Here is a 15,211-nt window from a genome sequence, read left to right on the forward strand (position 1 = left end):
CCTTCTATAGGCTAATTACTCTATTAATTACCTAAAAAGTATGATATCTGAGTTGCCTACCATGTGTTGCTAAACTCACACCACCAATGAAGTAATCTTACCAGACTCTCTTTGGTGTACATGTATAAAAAATTGCTCACCACAAAGTCATGCAGCTTTGAGTGACTGGGGCAGTTAAAAGCCTTACTGGCTGAGTTTGTAATTTAGAAAAACTTATTGCCCAGAATTATTTTTTAAAACAAAAATCTGACTCTTAACACTCACTGCACACCTAGGATTTCCTGTTTCAGTCTGTACTTTCTTCAACACCCTACCTCCCCACTGCACCCAGTCAGAGCACAAGCAGTATTTAATGTGACCATATAGGTTATTGTACAAAGGAGGAAGCAGAAAAGAAATAGATAAAATACTTCTCCTTGGAACATCTGTTGAGCTATTTTTCAAAACTCCCATGGCCAGAGGTTGTGAAAAAAGAATAAAAGGAGAGAGAGAGAGAGAGAGAGAGAGTGTGTGTGTATGTATATATGTTGTGTAGACATGCCTCAAGAGAATTCAGAGGAAATGTGGGGCCCCTGAATCCAACAACCAAAGTCTGTTACTGCCTGTCCACAAGGCAGGTAGGGAGCCTTAGTCTGACTCCCTGTGTCTGTTTCTTGCTGCCTGAAATGGTGAACAGGAAGGGCAAAAGAATAGGAAATAGGAAACCTTGGAAATCTGTATGCTTGTATATAGATTTTGCCACTTTTTAGTGCCTTACCTATTGGTTTCTCCTATAAAAATCTCTGAGGTTTCTCTTTGCTCCTGAAAGCAGTGAAACATGGTTGTTGAAGCATCTACTACACCTAATTTATGACTGAGGTTTATAAACACGACCTTAGGTATGTTTGCAAGCATGTCTCTAGCGTGAGTCTCAAGAATGATCTCAATATCAGAAATGAGCCCTGGGCGTAGAATAGGCGTTTCAGCACAGACATCCTTCATGATAAACTGACTCCCCACCACCAAAGGAAATACCAAGCATGGTCACAGTCAACAAGATACCTCAAGCAGGATGATGCAGACCTGAACTACCTTCCCATGAACCACGTTTTTATTTTTGTTGCTGGTATCTGGTACTGAATTGAAGTCTATGGTCCCAGCCAGCTCTTTGACTTAGGCTTAGAAATTTCTGATTACTCCCATTTTATCCTGTTTGCCCCAAACCATTTTGATGCCTCCCAAAAACTGTCCCTCAGAGCAACCAACTTTGAGGTACTGTGTGAAGGCTGGGGCTACTGAGCCCATTTGACTCCCAGGATTCTCTTATTTGCTTACAAATGAAGTTGAATGAGAACAAAAGCTAAACTGAAAAAGCAAGGTTATTTTTCTCTACCTCTCTGGTCTACATTCCTGCCTTTATTAAGTATAGGTGAACAACAAAAACTACTTGGCTTTTGAGCTGTATGCCAGTTCAGTACAAACTGTCTGCCATGTTCCCCATTTCCATACAAAGGCCAATCAAGAAATTATTAGCGTTCAGCTGTGGGCAGGAAGAGACCTCTAGCTGATCTTCAGGTATTTGAAATCTCCTATCCCCATTATTCTTCTTCCAGACTTGTGATCTCTATCCTAATCTTGGATCTTTTACCCATTTCTGTCCAGGTGGACTGTAATATAAACTGATGATAACAGTTTCATTTTTGCTTTCCTTGATCTTCCCCTACATGCTTTCCCATCATGCATCCCTTCTCTGGTACCTGGATTTCCTTCAGTTAATATACTTAATATTTAATTCTATTCACCTGCACCCTTTTGCCAAACTTATTTCTTTTCATTTCTTTTTAAAAAAAACTCTGCACTTTTAGATTCCCTATCCCAGTTATGTGTCTCATCCTACCCAGTCTCCATGATAGCTGTAAGTGCAAATGTGCTTCCTTGCATGTAGAGGTCTTGTTCACCTTATTTGTTACCCATACTTGTTGCATTTATGCACAGGTATCTTAAGATGTAGGTTTTATTGTTTACTTTTTCTCTGAGTTTTTCTCTTGTGAATTTCTGGCCATCTCTAATGCTTTTTTCTGATGTTGTAGACACTTTTTTCTCTTTACCTTTTCAATTATCTGGGCAAATATATTCTTTCTAGCTCTTGTTAAGTGCGTTCCACTTTATCAGGAACCTACAATTACTATATTTTAAGTCAGAAATTAAAATAATCTTCTCAGATAACACCTATTTAAAAAATGGAATTTTATTTTATTTTCGGGTCTTTGTTCTCTCCTTCCTACCTGTCCTCTCCAATTGAGAAAGCAAGGAAAACAAATCCTGTTACAAATGTGTAGTCAAGCAAAACAAATTCCTGCGCTGACCATATAAAGAAAAAGTTTCCATCTGCATTCAAATAACACTTCCTAAATTTTGAAACCCTTGCAGCAGAGACCTAGACCAGAGGCATAAAAAAGGTAGACTTTAGCTGCAATACTGTCAGCAATAATTGAGAAACATTTACCAAAATATATAAAAATACAGCAGAACATAGATAATGTTAATGTGTGGCCTTCTAAGTCAATATATGGCCAACAGGGATCTTTATGTATGGTTTAGTGACCTTTTCTATTTGAGTTTGATAGCACTGGTGTAAGATGATGCTTGTGCTCCTAAGACTTTCACTTTTTAGTCTGTGACTGTAATCTTTACAATTCCTAGATTCTTTCTAGTGGTATCACTTGTGCCCATATAAATAAACAGAATGGGTAGTATTCATCTGGTTTGACAAGTTTTGGGATGTTCTGAATCAGGCCCTGAAAAGGAACAGCTAGCTGGTGCAGTGCATAAAGTGCCAGGCCTGGAGTTAGGAAGACTCACCTTTGTGAGTTCAAATCTGGCCTCAGACACTTACTAGTTGTGTGACCAAGTCACTTAACCTTGTTTGCCTCAGTTTCCTAATCTGTAAAATGAGCTGGAGAAGGAAATGACAAACCACTACAGTATTTTTGCCAAGAAAAACCCAAATGGGGTCACAAAGAATGACTGAAACATTTGAACAACAAAAGGTCCTGAAAACATGACCCAGGAAAAGAGTATATCTCTTCCACTCTCACTTTTCTTTCTCCCTGACCCCTACTGTATGATCTCTCACCTAATGGTACCTCTAGATCCATATCATCAAGGTATGGTAGAAAAACAGGTGCTTCCTCCTAGGGAGGAGCAGGGTTCAACTCCCTTCTCTTTGGGAAGAAACTTGTACTTGTCGCTTAATCAATCACAATCATTTATTAATACTCCAAATGTTCAGTGGTCTTTTTTTTCCTGTCATATGTTTTTTTACTCTTGAGCTTCCTGAAATAGTTCAGGATTCTCCTCTGCTATTTCAGAGTCTTCTTTATTTTCATGTTGAAGCGTTTCAAGTGCCCACAGAATACAAGGACTATTCTAGACTAGAGGTGTTGAGTGATGGATGGGGGGAGAGAATTAAAATGAAATTGGGAAACATTTGACAAGATAAAAATGCAATCTAATGTATATTATATGATGGTTTTCTGTGATGTCCTCCATCTCTGAGATCCTGAGATTCCTTGATTCTGTATTCTTTACATGCTACTATGTGCTAGGCACTGTGCTAAACACAGTGTGAGTAGGTCCCTTTATAGAGGTGTCCTGGCAAACTGCTTTGTGGGGCTTCAGCTCTGGAGTTATTACTATCCCCACTGCATTAGCACTTTCTAACTTTATTAACATTTTTGGCAGCCACATGCAACTTCCTTTTTGGTCTTACTACCTCTTTTTTATTTTTAAAATTTTTTTGGAGGTAGTCAGGGTTAAGTGTCTTGCCCAGGGTCACGCAGCTAGTGTCTAAGGCTGAATTTGAACTCAGGTCTTTTTGACTTCAGGGCTGGTGCTCTATCCACTGTGCCACCTAGCTGCTCTGTCTTACTACGTTTTACCTGGTCTTGCTTGTCTTACCAATTCCCCCCCTCCCCTCCAACTCCTGTTCCTTCTTGGCCCTCCCCCCTCTTCAAACTGAGCCTTTTTCAGGGCATCTAGGTGGATAGATCACCAGCTCTGGAGTCAGGAAGACCTGAGTTCACATTCAGTCTCAGACTACTTACTAGCTGTGTCATTCTAGGCAAGTCACTTAACTCCAATTTCCTCCCCAAAACAATCAAACAAATTGAGTCTTTTTTTCCCCTCTTCCTACTCCTTGGGTTCTTCTGTTCAATTTCTCCTCCTCCTTGAATTCTTCACCTCTAGTCCCCCTTTTCAGTTTTAGTCATTCATCTTGAGTTATTGTCCTTAAATCCTTTCGAATTTTCTCTCCCCAAACCCTTTAAATAATCCTTAAAATTCCATCTTCTTTAGCTCAAGTTCTTCTCCAATACAACTTTCTCACACCAAAAAAGTGTGCATCAGCAGGTGTAACCATGGCATTTCCTCACATTCCCATCCTCTGATTCCTGAGCTTAGTCTAGAGCAGTGATGTTAACTCAAATTGAAACAGATCCCTGTTGGATGCATATTGACTTAGAAAACCACAAATGAACATAATCCATGTTGTATTGTATTTTTACTTGTTTTGTCAAACATTTCCCAATTACATTTTAATGTGGTCCCCCCAGCACTCATCACCTCATGTCTAGAGTAGTCCTGGTGTTCTGCAGGCACTTCTACTTTGATTACTGCTCTCTGACTCAGTCTCTCCCACTATAATACAAAGTCAGAAGCAAGTAGTAGGATATTGAGGAATTTCACATGGCTGCCTAGTGAGCTTTCAGTGCAACCAAACTTACTATCCATCATCTACAAATTTTAGTGTAGGCTCAGGGTATTGCATTTTTTAAAAATTAAAATTAAAAATTTTCTTTTAGGCAATTGGGGTTAAGTGACTTGCCCAGGGTGACACAGCTAGTAAGTGTTAAGTGTTTGGTCTGAGGCTGGATTTGAACTCATTTACTTCTGACTTCAAGGCTGGTGCTCTATCCACTGCACCACCTAGCTGCCCCCCAGGGTGCTGCATTTTCAAGGAACATACACATGTTTTTATTTTAGTTTTTTGAACTGGGTTTTTCTACCTTGCCCAGGTTGGTAGTTTTCATACAGTGCAGTGACTAAATTATGTATTTTTTAAAAATATACTTTACTTAATATTTTACATGCCCTCCAAGAGTAAAGTTCTTTTTGTTTTCTTATCACATTCGATAGGTACTCCCCCACACCAGAAGGCTCTCCCTAGCCCCCAAATGTCACCCATTTGCAGCTTAACTCTGGGCTGATATGAATGACAGTTCAATCTGGTTTGTTTGCCTTCACTCTATTTCCTGGGAATTTTTAATGCTAACTAATAGAAGCTTACTAATAGAAAAGACAAGAATCAAAATAGGATGGACTAGCATAATAAAGCAATAGAACAAAAAATCTCGGTATCTATTCCCAAATGAGTACAGTTTTATCCCTGATTTCTACCATAGTAACTTGTAAAAACAGCTAAGACTCATGCCTTTAAAATGGTGATGTATTATGTGATATAGTTCCTGGTGTGGACAAACTGAAGTTTGGCTAACTTTTGTACACAACACTTGGATTTCTGCATATATGGTTAGCAAGTCTCTGTGGCTCCTCTACAATTCACTTGTCTTCTCCTTACTTCCAGGGTCCTCGGGCACACTTTGGAACTGAGGTTGCTAGACCTTACCATTTCAGTATCAGTGACCCATGTTGTCTCTCTATGTGGCCCTGGATTCCCAGCAGAGAACCTTTTGACCTCCATCTTCCCAAGAGTTTCTGGCACCCTTGTGATCCAAATCGTCTGACACTTAGGCATACGGTATCATGGGAATTGAAGTCCTAGGAATTTCAGACAGGCTCAACTTCAAGGCCCACAGCCTTATAGGAAATATAGTCTTCTCGTTATATGTGCTTATGACACACATGGTATAACAGTGTCAGTGACAGAAGCATAAACAATGAGATATTGCATGTACCACAAAGCCTGTATCCACTCCCTTTTCTGCCACATGGTTATGTGGAGTTTTTGGAACCTGTTGAAGGACTGTATGGGGAAGTCTCTAACATCGCAGTGTTGGAGGATGTGCCCACATGTACACTTGGCTCCAGCAAGAAAATTGCTAAGAGCAAATCCACATCATTATAGGGAGTCTCAGCTTGTTGTAAAACATGAAGAGATCTGGAGTTAGTTTGCTGTAGTGTTGGAGTAGTATAAATTCTCCTCATGGGGATGTGGTGAGTGGAGGTTGGGGGACCTGTAAGAATGGAGGTACTGAGGGGACAGTGGGGAGGGCAGCACACCTCATCCTCTACCTCTGCTGGATATTCCTAAACTGGGCACTAATGCTAAGGGATAGACACCTGGCCACTGGGGCTGTGGTAACCTTCTTGTCTGAGTCCAAGAGTCTAAACTTCCAAGCATAAAGAATCACAGAATCAAGGAATCCCAGAATCTCAGAGATGATAAGCATCACAGAAGTCAGTTAGTCCAAGCCACACCTGAAAAAGAATCCTCAATACAGTAGAACTGAGAGACAGTAATCCAGCCTTTGCTTAATGACCTGTTTGGAGGAAAGAGCCATCCCCTCCCAGAGGCAGCCCTTTTTCCTTATGGATCACTCTGCCAGGAAGTTTTTCCTTGCAGCAAACCTAAATTTGTCTCTGGGACTTCCACCCATTGTTTCTAGTTCTATTCTCTGGGGACACGTGGAACAAATCTTATCCCTCTTATCCCTCAGTAACCTAATAAAGGTTACTGCTTACACTGAGCTTATTTAATAAAAATCTATTGAATTAAATCCTCTGTGTGTTGTGTGTGTGTGTGTGTGTGTGTGTGTGCAATGTGTCTGTGAATCTGAGTGTGACTTTGCGCCGTACACTTGCTTGAAAACAGCCATCATGTCCCCACTAAATCTTTTCTACAGCCTAAGCATTCACAGCTTCTTCTACTCATCCTCATATGGCACAATCTTAAAGTCCTTCACCACCCTGTTTGCCCATTTTTGGGGATGCTGTTGGGCCCATCAGTGACCTTCCTGAAATGTGGTATTCAGAAATGAAGACAATACTGATATGGTCTGACCAAGGTAGAGTGTAATGGTACAATCAGCTTCCTAGGCCTAGGTTTCATGCCTCTCTTAAGGTGGTTTGTGATGGTGTTAATTTTCTTTGCTGTGATATCTCAATGTTGACTCATATTGAGCCTATTAAAATCTCATTATTTTTTAAAAGAAAAATTCTATCTAGCCAGTTCCTCAGACACTGTGGGACTCTGGGCAAGATACGTAAACTTTCTCAGCCTCAGTTTCATCATCTGTATGTTGTTGTGGTTCAGTCATTTCAGTTGTGTCTGACTAGAATGGTTTTCCATTTCCTTATACAGCTCGTTTTACGGATGAGAGAACTGAGGCAAATAGGGTTAAATGACTTCTCCAAGGTCAGACAGGTAGTAAGTAGCTGTTACCAGATTTGAACTCAGGTCTTTCTGACTCCAGGCCAGCACTTTGTTCACTGTGGTCCCTAGTTGCTCCATTATCTGTATAATGGGGATGTAACGGGTTAATAATAACTACCTCCCAGGATTATTGTGAAGATCAAATGTGGTAATATTTGTAAAGCACTTTGTAAACGTTAAAGCAGTATGTCTACATGCATACGTTGTTGTCCTTCATTCTTGAAGAGGGCCAAAATGACATCACTATGTTAGAGTCAAGTTACAATGCCTCCAACTGTGGCTGATCAGAACAACATGAGCTCAGAATGCTCTACCACAGGTCATGCATCAATAGTCCATGTGGACATTTGGGGTGGATTCTCTAAATTTGCACATCTCACATTTCTTTTGAGCTACTTCAATTCTGCTTTACGCATAGAGCACAGCCCCTTCTCTGATGAGGGCATGCCATGCTAGATGGTCCTGTGCCAGTGTTTCCCACATCACACAATCAATTCCTAAGTTCTTAAGAGAGATCTTGAGAGTGTCCTTGTATCCCTTCTTCTGACCACCATATGAACACTTGCCCTGTGTGAGTTCTCCATAAAATAGTCTTTTAGGCAAGCATGCATTTGGTATTTGAGCAACATGGCCAGCCCATTGGAGTTGTACTATATTCATACATAACATAAAATATAAATACTAGTTACTATTACTGTTATTCCTCTCTCAACTTTTATCTATGGAAGTTGATTTTCTTGAACCCAAGTAAAACTTTATGTTTATTGCTATTAGATTTTAAATTATGGAATTTAACCCAATATTCTATACTGTCAAGATGTTTTTGAGTTCTGTCATCCAGTGTATTAGCTATTCTTCCCAGCTTTATGTCATTTGCAAATTTAAAAAGTGTATAACCTGTATATTTATCACAGTCACTGATAAAAATATTAAACATCAGAAGGCCAAACATAGCTCTCTAGGGCATTCTACTGGAGACCTCCTGGCAAAATCACATTAAATTATTAACCAGTATCCTTTCAGTTCCATAATTCAACCAGTTTCTAGTCTTTCTAATTCTCCTCTCCTCTCCTTTCTTACTCATCTTGTACTGCATTATCCTGTCCTATCCTGTCCAGTTCTATTTTATCCTTTATTATATTATACTGCACTATACTGTGCCATACCGTATCATACCATACTATCCTATACCATACTCATCAATCTACCTCCATCTTATCCAAAAAGCAGGATGAGAGACATATCAAATTTTAATAAAAGTTACATAAGTTATATTTACAGCATGATCCACAAATTTAGGGATCTCTGGGACTTGTATACGCTCTTGGGCTCTATTCATATGCTTCACAGAAGCTACTTTGTTCTGCAGAGAGTGGCTGATATAGTGGCATATAACTGGTTAAGGGTCTGAGTAAGAGGAATAGGCAGATCTTTGGGAAGGAGAAGGTATGTTAGAGTCCTTGAGTATCCCTATAATGCTTAGCAGAGTACATCGGTTTTTCAGTCATTTCAGTTGTGTCCAACTTTTTGTAACCCCATTTGAGGTTTTCTTGGCAGATACTGGAGCGATTTGACATTTCCTTTTCTAGTTCATTTTACAGATGAGGAAACTGAGGCAAACAGGCTTAAGTGACTTGCCCAGGATCACAAGCTAAGTAGCTGAAGCCAGATTTGAACTGTGGAAGATGAGTCCTCATGACTGGCACTCTATGTGCGGTGCCACCAGCTACCATCTAGTAGATGCTAAATAAATATTTTTCAGTGGAATAGAATATTGTGTATCTGCTGTGTCTTCCAGCAGTCTCCTGCCTCTTAAGGGCATCACTCACTTACTCTGTGTATGTGTGTGTGTGTGTGTGTGTGTGTGTGTGTGTGTGTGTGTGTGTGTGTTGGTAGATGCTCTGCCTTCTAAGTTCCCATCTGTAGTCCTGGGAACATGGGTAAATCCAGCCCCAACCTGAACAGCTGCAGCCAGATATGTTCTTCCATACCAATATATGACCTTCTGCTCATTCACCACTTGGTGGCGCTGCACCCCATGGAAATGATACAGAAGCATCGCTCTGACCCATGCCTGGAGCCACAAGTTTTAAAAGGAAATTTCACTGATAAAAGGAAGGCTACTAGTCACTCCTAGGACTAAACAGGGAACATAACCAAGAGCATAGTTACACTGAGATGCACCATGTCCAAAGACATAGTTCTTTTTTTTTTTTAACTTAAATACAAAGAAAAGAGAAAAAAAAGATTGTCATGTGCACAGCAGAACCTAAGAGAGGATTAAAAATATATAGCAATAAATTTCAATTTCAAGAAATTATAAATAGTACATGGCTGTGTTGAGAGCTGCCCATCTTTTCTTACTTGTAGATTTTCTTTTGTTCTCTGGTGTGCACTTTTTACTTTGTTCTTTTCTCCCACTTCCCCCTTCCCCTGAAAGGCTACAATTAAGTGCCTGTATAGATATAGATATATACATAGATATAGATATCGATATATACCTGCACATATGCATATATACACATACATACATGCATACATACATATATAGATATATACTTTCCCTAACAAATTCTACTCCTGATCTTTGTTTTTATGTTTATGCATATCTCTTATTTCCTATCCCTCCTGACTCCTCAACTTTTCTTCTACCTGCTACCTTGCCCTTCTGTTACTTAACTTCCCAGGATCCTTCCCTTATCCTCTCCCCTTTCCCTATCCCCTTAATGTTTTATTTCTTTCTGGATTTAGAAGACTTTTATACTCTTCTAGATACATATGTATTGTTCCCTCTTGAACCCATTCCCAATGAAAGTAGGTTTGCAGAATAATAGTCCTTCTCTTCCATCTAATTCTTCTGTGTTGATTCTCCTTCTTGCACCTCATTTGTATAAGATAATTACTCTTTTTAGCTGCTCCTAAGCAATTTTACTTTTTGAAGTCATATCATACTCAGGTCTACCCCAGTCTTATGAACTACCCAATTACTAATAAAAGTCTTTGACATGTTTTACATTTGACATACATAAAAGGTAGACACTGTGTCCTTATTGAATCCTTTCTCTTGGCTCTTGTATGTCAAATCTGCTATTAAGTGTAGTTTTTTTTTTTAACGTCCTGAAAGCCTGACAGTTGGTTAAATGTCCATTTTTTTCATTCAGGATTATACTTAGCTTTGCTGGGTATGATATTTTTGGCCAGGACCCCAATTCATTGGCTCTTTGATATATAGTGTTCCAAGACCTGTTATCCTTTAGTGTTGTTACTGCTAGGTCTTGCATGATTTTAATTGTGGCACTACCATATTAAAATTTTTTTTTCTTATTGCTCTTATAATATTTTATCTTTGACCTGGGGTTTTTGGAATTTGACTATAATATTCCTATGAGTTTTCCTTATAGAATCTCTTTCAGGTGGTGATCAATGGATTTTTTTTTCTATTTTTACTTTCCCCTCTTGTTCTTTTTTTTAAATGTTTTTTAATTTTTTTAAAGATTCATTAATTTATTTATTTTTAGTTTCCAACATTCGCTTCCACAAGATTTTGAGTTCAAATTTTCTCCCCATCTCATCTACCCCCCCAAGACAGCATGCATTCTGAATACGCTTTCCCCTAATCTGCCCTCCCTTCTATCTCCTTCCCTCCCCCCCTTCTCTTATCCCCTTCTTCTTCTATTTTCCTGTAGGGTAGGATAGATTTCTATACCCCATTGCCTGTATATCTTATTTCCCAGTTGCATATGAAAACAATTTTTAACATCTGTTTTTAAAACTTTGGGTTCCAAATTTTCTCCCTTCCTCCCTCCCCACCCACACTCATTGAGAAGGCAAGCAACTCAATACAGTTTATACTTGTGTAGTCATGCAAAACACTTCCATAGTAGTCATATTGTGGAAAACTAACCATATTTCCCTTCATCCTATCCCTCCTTCCGTTTATTCTATTCTCTCTTTTGACCCTGTCCTTCCTCAGAAGTGTTTGCTTCTGATTACCCCTCGCACAATCTGCCCTCCCCTCTATCATCCCCCGCTCTCTTATCTCCTTTCCCCCTATTTTCCTGTAGGGTAAGATAGCTTTCCATACCCAATTGAGTGTGTATGTTATTCTTTCCTTAAGCCAAATCCAATAAGAATTAGATTCACTCATTCTCTCTCACCTTCCCCCATTTCCCCTCTCCTGTAAAAGCCTTTTCTTATCTGTTTCATGTGAGATAATTTACCCCATTCTACATCTTTCTTTCTCCTTCTCCCAGTATAATCCTCTCACCCCTTAATTTTATTCTCCAGATATCACCCATTCATCTTCAACTTACCCTGTGCCCTCTATCTATCAATCTATCTATACATATAATTTTTTCCCCTTCCAACTACCCTAATACTGACAGGTCTCATGAGTTACAAATATCATATTTCTATGTAAGTAAACAGTTCAATCTTAATAAGTCCCTTATGATTTCTCTTTCCTGTTTACCTCTTCATGCTTCTCTCAAGTCTTGTGTTTGAAAGTCAAATTTTCTATTCAGCTCTGGTCTTTTCATCAAGAATGTTTGAAAGTCCTCTGTTTCACTGAATGTTCATTTTCCCCCCTGAAGGAATATACTCAGTTTTGCTGGGCAGGTGATTCTTGGCTCTAATTCTATCTCTTTTGCCCTCCGGAATATCATATTCCAAGCCTTCTGGTTCCTTAATGTAGAAGCTGCTAAATCTTGTCTTATCCTGATTGTGTTTCCACAATACTTGAATTGTTTCTTTCTGGCTGCTTGCAGTATTTTCTCCTTGACCTGGGAACTCTGGAATTTGGCTACAATATTCCTAGGAGTTTTCCTTTGGGGATTTCTTTCAGGAGATGATTGGTGGATTCTTTCATTTCTATTTTACCCTCTGGTTCTAGAATATCAGGGCAGTTTTCCTTGATAATTTCTTGAAAGATGATGTCTAGGCTTTTTTTTATCATGGCTTTCAGATAGTCCAATAATTTTTAAATTATCTCTCCTGGATCTATTTTCCAGGTCAGTTGTTTTTCCAATGAGATATTTCACATTGTTTTCTATTTTTTCATTCTTTTGGTTTTGTTTTACAATGTCTTGATTTCTCATAAAGTCACTAGCTTCCATTTTGCTCCATTCTAATTTTTAAGGAAGTATTTTCTTCAGTGAGCTTTTGGATTTCCTTTTCCATTTGGCCAGTTCTGCTTTTTAAGGCATTCTTCTCCTTATTGGCTTTTTGGACCTCTTTTGCCATTTGGATTAGGCTATTTTTTTAGGGTGCTATTTTCTTCAGTATTTTTTGGGGTCTCCTTTAGCAAGCTGTTGATTTGTTTTTCATGATTTCTTGCATCACTCATTTCTCTTCCCAGTTTTTCCTCTGCTTCTCTTACATGCTTCTCAAAATCCCTTTTGAGCTCTTCCAAGGCCTGGGACTGATTCATATTTTTCTTGGAGGCTTTGGATGTAGAAGCTTTGACTTTGTTGTCTTCTTCTGGTTGTGTGTTTTGACCTTCTTTGTCACCAAAGAAAGATTCTATGGTCTGAGTTTTTTTTTCTTTTTTTATTTTTGCACAGTTTGCTTATATTCCCAGCCAATTACTTGAGTTTGAAACTCTTTGTTAAGGTAGAGGTCTGCTTCCAGTGCGGAGAATGTACTGTCCCAAGCTTCAGGGGTTTTGTGTAGCTGTCTTCAGAGATACTTCTAGGGACCTATAAGTTTTCAGTTCTTCTAAGGTGGTATGATCAAGGACGAGATGTTTACGCCTTTCTTGGCCTGTGCTCTGGTCTATGAGTGACCCCAGGCACTCTTTTCTGCCTTGGAACTGTGAGGAGGATTCACTCTGCACTACCACTACAAGCTCCACCATGCCAGCACTCCTCCTTGCTCCAGGATTGCCACCCAGAACTGTGACCCAGATCCAAGCACAGGCAAAGCAAGAGAATTCTACATCAGCACCAGCAAGTAGATCCCTTCAATCCCCCTCTGATCAGCCACTCAATTCCCCCCTCAGTCTGTGATCCAGAAGCTCTGGAAGCAGCCACCACCCTGGGGCCACACCAGGACTGGGGCTGGGACCAAGCTTCTGTCTTACTGTGGTCACAGACTTTTCCTACTGACCTTCTAAGTTGTCTTTGGTGTTTGTGGGTTGAGAAGTCTGGAAACCACCACAGTGGCCCATGATTCAGTCCCCTGAAGCCTGCTCTGGGTTTGCTGAGGCCTGGTCTTTGCCTGTGTGACCATGCTGAACTGCACTCATCTCCCAGCCTAGCGCAATAGACCTTTCCAATCAACCATCCAGGTTGTCATGGGCTGGAAATTTGTTTCACTCTGTCTTTTTGTGGGTTCTACTGCTCTAGAAATTATTTAGAGTCATGTTTTATAGGTATTTGGAGGGGTTTGGGGGAGAGCTCAAGCAAGTCACTGCTTTTACTCTGCCATCTTGGCTCCGCCCTACTGATAACCTCCCCTCTTGTTCTAATGCTTCAGGACAATTTTCTTTAATTATTTATTGTATTATTGTATCAAGGTTCTTTTTTGATAATAACTTTGATAATAATAATAACTTGGACTAACTTTCAGGTTAGGGTCTGCTGAAACATGTATCAAGCCTAGGGTTTATTGGGTTGGGAGGCTGCCTTCGCCCCAGCTACAGGAACTTTTATCCCAGGCACAGTGAGGGGAGTTCAGCATCCAAGTAGGAGAAGATTGAGGGAGCCTCTGCTGACAAGGAACACCAGGCTCAGCTGTGCTGCAGAGACACAGCCAGGGCAAGAGCACAAGCCTGATGAGTATGGAAGCAGTGGGGTAGGGATGCCACTGGCTATGGGCACTTAAAAGAGGCTTGAGGTTTGATTTAGGGTCCAGGATAGAGGGGAAACTGAAGATCTGAGGCCAGAGGCACCATCTAGTATACCCCAGGACCAGAGGGGATTAAGAAAATTAAGCTGCTACTGTTAAAAAATGCTTAGGCAAAGGAGAAAGAATCCAATTATAGAGTGCTACTATGGGAACAGAGAAGACTGGGGTTCATCTTCAGAGGAGGACATTGAAGCAAAGAAACCCTCTTCTACCCCAAAGAGTAATGTCAAATGGTCATCTGCCCAAAAAGAATTCATAGGAGAACTTTTAAAAGATTTTAAAAATTAAATGAGAGAGATTAAGGAAAAACTAAAAAAAGAATAATACAACTCCCCCCCCCCAGATTATGATAAGTAGGAAATGATTAATAAAGAGAAGGCACTAGAATTAAGAGGATTTGGAGAAGACTTCCAGTAAAAAAACAGATTTTAATTGAGACTTAAGTGTCTTGTTTGTGGAACAGCCAGGAGGCCATTATCACTGGATTGAAGGGTATTTGTCCAGGAGTAAGGTGTAACAAGAGTGGAAAAGTAGGAAGGGGCTGGGTTATGAGGGACTTTGAACTCCAAACAGAGAATTTTGTATTTGATCCAGGAGGCGCTGGAGTTCATTGGATAGGGATATGGGAACATATACCTATGAATACACCTAAATTAAACCAGTCAATTGTCCAGAATGATGTGATGTGAAAGTGCTGCAAACTCTGTGGAAAGGCAGCCAGAATAAGCAGTTGGGGCTTGTCCAAGGAAATTTAATTTGACCCCTTCTGCATCTGCTGGAGCTGGAGATCTGGGTGAGATGTGGGAGAGGAAACCCTTGTCCTTGAAGACTGGGGGGAGGGTTAGACCAGAGGCATTCATAATAATAATAGTAATGGTCAGCAACAGCTAGCATTTACACAGTCATCTAAGGATTACAAAGTGCTTTTCATAA

This window comes from Phascolarctos cinereus, unplaced genomic scaffold (genome assembly GCF_003287225.1).
Source record: "Phascolarctos cinereus isolate Bilbo 61053 unplaced genomic scaffold, phaCin_HiC Scaffold_2;HRSCAF=192, whole genome shotgun sequence".
Taxonomy (NCBI): domain Eukaryota; kingdom Metazoa; phylum Chordata; class Mammalia; order Diprotodontia; family Phascolarctidae; genus Phascolarctos; species Phascolarctos cinereus.